This window comes from Ammodytes marinus, assembly GCF_949987685.1.
Source record: "Ammodytes marinus genome assembly, chromosome: 10".
Taxonomy (NCBI): domain Eukaryota; kingdom Metazoa; phylum Chordata; class Actinopteri; order Uranoscopiformes; family Ammodytidae; genus Ammodytes; species Ammodytes marinus.
This window is the reverse complement of record NC_137214.1, coordinates 29,527,239-29,534,738: the sequence shown is the minus strand read 5'-3', so window position 1 is coordinate 29,534,738 and position 7,500 is coordinate 29,527,239.

The window sequence follows — 7,500 nt, the reverse complement described above, 5'->3', positions numbered from 1 at the left end:
CTATCTATCTATCTATCTATCTATCTATCTATCTATCTATCTATCTATCTATCTGTCTGTCTGTCTGTCTGTCTGTCTGTCTGTCTGTCTGTCTCTCCGTCCGTCCGTCCGTCCGTCCGTCTGTCTGTCTGTCTGTCTGTCTGTCTGTCTCTCTGTCTGTCTGTCCGTCCGTCCGTCCGTCCGTCTGTCTGTCTGTCTGTCTGAGAATGAGGAGGGGGGGGAGAGAATATCCAAACCATGTTTACTGTTGTGATTACTGGAGTATATTAATTGCTAACTTGGGAAATACATTTATGTTTTTATACTTATTTAATCTGTGTGTTATATTTCAAATAGTGCATTGTTTGTGTGTATAATTGTAATACTCCTACGTGGGTGTGTCCGCCTTTATATGGGTTAGTCCACTTAATTACCTGCAGCTGGGAGGGTATATACAGCAGCTTGTGTGTCTGAAATCGCGCACTTCTGTACTTACACTTACTTTTTTGAGTGCACTTTGCGCAAAACCGGAGAGTGTGCCAAAATGCAGTGCACTGTAAGTTCCTCGGTCGTGCACTCAAAACGGTCTAAAACTTGAGTGTGGAGCGATGGACACTTTCCACACTCAACGGCCGCCATCTTGCCTACGTAGCGGAGAGGACGGGACATTCAAATCAAAATAGAGGAGCTTGAAGCAACCATGGAGACTGACGCGCTCTACAAAAGTTAAATTACACATTTGTTTTGTTTTTCCGCAACTAATGTGTCTGTTTTGGCTATCGGTAACGCAAGCAGAAAAAATACCACCGAAGAAGAACCGTCAAAATGCAAAGTCATTTCCGGTAGGTGCGCGACGGCAGTTTGGACAGTGCACTGTAGAAATGAGAGCACTGCGTCTATAAGTAAGTGTACTGTAGGGATAATAAAGTGCACTCAATGTAAGTGCACTTACGTAAGTGCGCGATTTCAGACACAGCACTGTAACTCAGTTTTGGTGATGTGAACAGACATTTAATACCATGAGTTGTGGTTCAATTGTATCCTTGTGTCATGCCACACTTTATCCAAACTTAAGACTTGAGCTCGGATCAAATGGAAGAGTCTGAAAATCCGGACCAATCAAGGTAGATATGTGATGTGAACTTTCAACTGAGATTAGATGAAACGGCACAAGTATAGGAGATACACCAAACTCTATCTATCTATCTAGATCTATTTTAGTGTGTGTGTGTGTGTGTGTGTGTGTGTGTGTGTGTGTGTGTGTGTGTGTGTGTGTGTGTGTGTGTGTGTGTGTGGGTGTGTGTGTGTGTGTGTGTGTGGGTGGGTGTGGGTGTGGGTGTGTGTGTGTGTGTGTGTGTGTATGTGTGTGTGTGTGTGTGTGTGTGTGTGTGGGGGGGTGTGTGTGTGTGTGTGTGTGTTTGTGTGTTCATTTGATCCAAACTTAAAGGTGCACAATGCAGTTTTGGGGGAGTAGGATTTGATTACATTCACAGAGCCTGCAGTTACTTTACAAAACATATTTTTTCTACATTTAATTCTTATTATTGAATAATTCTATCATCATTCATCAAAACTAAATTATTTTGAGGAACCTGGAACCAAACGTAAGACTAGAACATGTTTTCAAACTAAACTGTGGGCCCTGCAGCTGTAAACAACAACAACAGTGAAACAGTAACTTTTCAGGAAGCTTTCTAACTTCAAACTGTAATACAGGGATAAAATGTTCCTGTGAGGAAAGTTTATTTCTCTCTCTGTCTCTCTCCCTCTCCCTCTCTCTCGCTCCCTCTCTCTCCATCTCTCTCTCCTGCTCCCTCCCTCTCTCTCTCTCCCTCTCTCTCTCTCTCTCTTTCTCTCCCCCTACCCCCCCTCTCCTTCCCCCTCTCTCACTCCATCTCTCCCTCCCCCCCTCCCCTCCCTCCCTCTCTCCCCCTCTCTCTCTCCCTCCCCCCTCTCTCTCCTTCTCTCTCTCTCTCTCTCAGTGCTAAATAGTCATAATTCAGCGTCTCAATATGTTTCTATAATAACACTGGACATTTATGAATAATAAATTGACATTCTCCCGCCCCCTATTACTTATTGACAACTCGTGTCACTTTAGTGTAAATGAACGGGATAAAAACCTACTGACAGCTTGTCACTATGATAATTTTCCCTTTGTAAGCAGTGTGTGTGTGCCTGTGTGTGTGTGTGTGTGTGTGTGTGTGTGTGTGTGTGCCTGTGTGTGTGTGTGTGTGTGTGTGTGAGCGTGTGTGTGTGTGTGTGATCGTCCTCCTATTGTATGTAGATGTCTGTTTTACTCACTTGAATCAGGGAATTTTTTCTAGTTCCCATCTGTGTTATGTTATGACCCACTGAACTGAATTTGGCGGCGTTTGTAGTGTGTGTGTGTGTGTGTGTGTGTGTGTGTGTGTGATTGAGAGAGAGAGAGTGTTTGTGTGGTGTGTCGGTGTGTGTGTGTGTGTGTGAGAGAGCTAGTGTGCAAGTGTGTTACTGTGTGTGTGTGTGTGTGTGTGTGTGTGTGTGTATGTGCTAGTGTGTGTTTGCGTTAGTGTGAATGTGTGTGTGTGAGTGCTTGTGTGTGTGTGTGTGTGTGTGTGTGTGTGTGTGTGTGTGCCAGACGTGCGTTTGTATCGAAGACATCTTGAAAGCTCATCTTTGTGGAGGAATCGGCTTGTCAGATAAAGGAATGTTGCAGAAGTCTTAGGAATGTCACAAATGACAATCAATCACCCGACAGCTGTCATGAAAGATCCTGCCGTACACAGCTGCTGATGTACGAGCGATTTGATTGGTTTATTTTGCCTGTGAAAACGTTCATCTTATTGGATTGAGGTTGACATGACTGTGATTTATTGTGAGATTATGTTTGATATTCAGATTTTGCGCACACTATTGATGCAGTCTGTCTTTCTATAGGAGGACTAATGTGTGTGTGTGTGTGTGTGTCTCTGTGTGTCTCTGTGTGTGTGTGTGTGTGTGTGTGTCTCTGTGTGTGTGTGTGTGTGTGTGTGTGTGTGTGTCTCTGTGTGTCTCTCTGTGTGTGTGTGTGTGTGTCTGTGTGTGTGTGTGTGTGTGTGTGTGTGTGTGTGTGTGTGTGTGTGTGTGTGTGTGTGTGTGTGTGTGTGTGTGTGTGTGTGTGTGTGTGTGTGTGTGTGTGTGTGTGTGTCTGTGTGTGTGTGTGTGTGTGTGTGTGTGTGTCTGAATACATCCATATTTAACACTTTAGATTTTAACAACCCAGAAGACCAAGCTAAGAGAACAGTATTCTTAACCCACACCCCTTTTCCACTAACGCAAACTAGGCAGTTGTGTGCTATACAGCCAGGTCTCTATTCTAAGAACTAGTTTGCGTTTCCATAGCGTAGAGCTCCCTACTTTTTTCGAGGAGGACATTCACAGAGCCTGCAGTTAATTTACAAAACATATTTTTTCTACGTGTAATTCTTAGTATTGAATATTTAATCAGAACTTAATTATTTTGAGGAACCTGGAACCAAATGTAAGACTAGAATATGTTTGCAAACCAAACTGTGGGCCCTGCTGCTGTAAACAACAACATTGAAACAGTAACTTTTCAGGTAGCTTTCTAACTTCAAACAGTGTTCCAGGGATCAAATGTCTCTCTCCCTCTCTCTCCATCTCTGTCTCCTTCTCTCCTCTCTCTCTCTCTCTCCCTCCTCCCTCTCCCTCACTCCCTCTCTCTCCCATAGCGTAGAGCTCCCTACTTTTTTCGAGGAATGTCTACCAAACCTGTCACCAAAATCTTTCCTCCTAACTTTCTAAAACAACCATTTGAATGAGAAAGTTTTCCACTGAATTAACATTCTCTGGTTTCCCCCCAAAAACAAGATTGCTCAGTCTGGCAAAAAGGTGCAACACTTGAGCCAATATATATGGTTTCTCCTGGTGTCTGATTCTCTTTGTTTAGCCATTGCTCTAAACAGAAAAACAAAAAACTCCAATATAAAACCTGTCAACTTGCCAAAGGTTGCTGAACAATTGCTAAAAAGTTGCTGAAAAATGAACACTGCCACAAAACCTACAGAGCAAAACATTAAAACTCAAACGCATAACCAAGGCAAGGCAAGTTTATTTCTATAGCACACTTCAGACACAAGGCCATTCAAAGTGCTTTACAGGGGGCAAGATTAAAATACACAATACACATTAGAAAAGCGAATGAACAAAACGTTTAAAAGCGAATGAATAACATTTAAATTAAATTAAAATTGCAGGTTAAAATGGAAACAGAAAAGAGCTGAGAGTTGCAGCAGACCTCAAGTTCTCTGGGAGTTTGTTCCAGAGATTTGGTGCATAAAAACTAAAAGCTGTGTGTGCGTGTGAGTGTGTGTGTGTGTGTGTGTGTGTGTGTGTGTGTGTGTGTGTGTGTGTGCAGGTGATATATCATTTCCCCATTTAGACCGTGTCTTATTTAGTTGCTCTTTCCCCTACAGTGCTCTCTGTCCTGACCCCATACTTTATCGTCTGTTAATTTTTTTGTGTGGTAACTGTGTGTGTGTGTGTCACCTTTTATTCTGCCATTTTTTTCCGTTCCATTCCATTATCAGCCTCCCATTTGTCATCACGACCTCATTATTGCCAATGTGTGACTTTCGTGGGACATTACGCTAAATGACCCTTAGGTGCAAGCGTAGGTAGGTGCACATTGATTTGAGTACTCATAACTTTGGCTAAATGTTTGTCTGCTTGAGTTTGCTTACGTGTGTGTGTGTGTGTGTGTATGTGTGTGTGTGTGTGTTTCTGTGTGTGTGTGTGTGTGTGTGTGTGTGTGTGTGTGTGTGTGTGTGTGTGTTTGTGTGTGTGTGTCTCTGTGTGTGTGTGTATGTTTCTCTGTGTGTGTGTGTGTGTGTGTGTGTGTGTGTGTGTGTGTGTGTGTGTGTGTGTGTGTCTCTGTTTCTGTTTCTGTGTGTGTGTGTGTGTGTGTGTGTGTGTGTGTGTGTGTGTTAGGGTCAAGGGAACAGCTTACACAACACTGCCTATTAAAAAGTGTATTTTGTGGCATCGATATCCAACCCGTGTCTGGTTGCAGCCAACGCTTCAAGAAAGTTACAGGCTGCAGACAAGACATGACAAACTTGCTTGGCCTCACATAACATACCGTATTTTACTGCACTATTGTATTATAGCCTAATTTGGCCTAAGCAAGCTCTCATAGCCAGGTGTCACTCAGATAAAGTTGTAGAAAGTTTTCCAAAAAATTACAGTTTCATTTGTTTTTCCTGATTTTGGAAATGTCCAAGTATAGAGGAAGTCTTATCATCTTAGTTCAAAATTTTTACGTACTAGTGCATTGCCCGGAGGATGTGTTTTTATAAAAATGTTCTAAACTTGTGGAAATTGGATTTTTCACTGTGAGTGACTGGGATTTGTATCGTCTCTTCTTGAAGACAGTTTGAGCGGAAGGAAGCAGATTATTTAGTGGAAGATGTTCCTGCTGTGTGTGTGTGTGTGTGTGTGTGTGTGTGCGTGTGTGTGTATGGAGAAACAGGCCATTGGTTGTAAGCGCTTAATAGTATCTTGCCTTCTCTGTTTGCTCACTGTGTCACAGAGGAAATGACTATCATCCTACAAGTCTTCATTTAGTCAACAGATGCTCTCAATGCCAAATGGGTCATCACACCAACTCAACTGTGTGTGTGTGTGTGTGTGTGTGTGTGTGTGTGTGTGTGTGTGTGTGCGTGCGTGTGGATGTGTGTGTGTTTGTGAGTGTGAGTGTGTGTGTGTGCCGTTTTGTAAACTGTGTGTGTGTGAGTGTGTGTGTGCCGTTTTGTAAACTGTGTGTGTGTGTGTGTGTGTGTGAGTGAGTGTGTGTGTATGAATTATGAATGAGTATGTTGTATTGATGAGGACATATGGTGTTTCCATATGGGGACGTCACGCTCGGTGAAGTCTCAATACTGCGACAGCCAGCGTGTGTCTCTATCATATTCCATACTGTTCTTTTATCCTTGATTTATTTCATCTTTTTAATCTCTTATTTGTAGAATTATGAGCTAACGTATTATAAATCAATCAGTTTCAACTAAAGGCGCTGGTTAAGTAGCTACGAGGGACTTTGAAATATTTCTGAAACAGTCTCATTTCTCCTCTGATGATCATAAATTACATGTAACAGCAAACGAGACCATTAGTGCAAATACAGCTATTTTTTTATATAGTTTTTCTTTGTGCCTTTGTCATGGGTATACGCTCACCCAGGAACAACAGCTGTCGTAGTTAAAACACTACCACTTTTGTCCAAAGGAGGGCGCAAGAATCAACACAAACTGAAAGTTCCTCGAAACACCTTTAATCTTGTTCATTCAACTCTTATTTGTAGATCTAGTAGCTTGACAGTGGCTAACAGATTAACATGAATTGATTCATACTCTACGCTGTTTGTCTTGAATTTGAGTTGGTAGAGCAGGTCGGCTGATGATCAAAGGGTTGGAGGTTCGATCCCCGCCCTGCCACCTCTGTCATAGTTGTTGTGTCCTTGGGCAAGACACTTCACCCACCTTGCCTCGTGTGAATGGCGATAGTTAGCCTGCTATCGGTGTATCAATGTGTGTGTGAATGGTAATGTGGGAAAGGAAAACAGGTCTCCCTTGAAAAAGAGTCTTCGGTCTCAATGGGATTTACCTGTATAAATAAAGGTTAAAAAAAAAAAAAATGACTTAAATTTGAAAGGAGACATTTTGGATGTGGCTCGGTATGAAATGGTAATCATACAGTAACATACAAACAGGTATGTAAACAAAGGGGGACCACCTTAGCTATAGCAACATGCACGTTTACAGGGCCTAGGCTGTGTATTACCCCTTGATTTTTTTTCAATACACATAGTACAGACAGACAGACAGGTAACGGATCATGAGGAGACAATCATTGATTTTGACAAAAAGTTAATTAGACAACAAGCATTCTCCAGAATTGCTGACACCACCTTTAAAATATAAGTCAAGCAAAAGTTAAAAAGAAGTTATGCAAACCTAACTCTCTCTCTCTCACACACACACACACACACACACACACACACACACACACACACACACACACACACACACACACACGTCTGAAATATGACTTTCTGAATTCTGATTGATGACATCACTCTATTTTAATATATGAAACGTATTTCTCCATGACACCTGTTGCCTGGATGTTGTTCATTTGAGTGTATGTGTGTTAACAATATGTGTGTGTGTGTGTGTGTGTGTGTGTGTGTGTGTGTGTGTGTGTGTGTGTGTCACCAGCTCAGAAATGGTCTTTACAATATCTGGGATGTATGACGTCTTATTTTATACCAGCAGGAATGAAACTGACATTTTAATGAGAAATGGAACATGTTAGATGGATAAATCTGACCCTGATTAACTGCTGTAATGTGCCGCATGCCCTCAAGCACAACAGAGCCACTATAGAGATGATGGAAAAGTTGCTTTTTTCGGACATAAAAACACATATTAATGTCTTATACTGTATATTATAGGCTGCACATTTCTGCATTTGTATCAG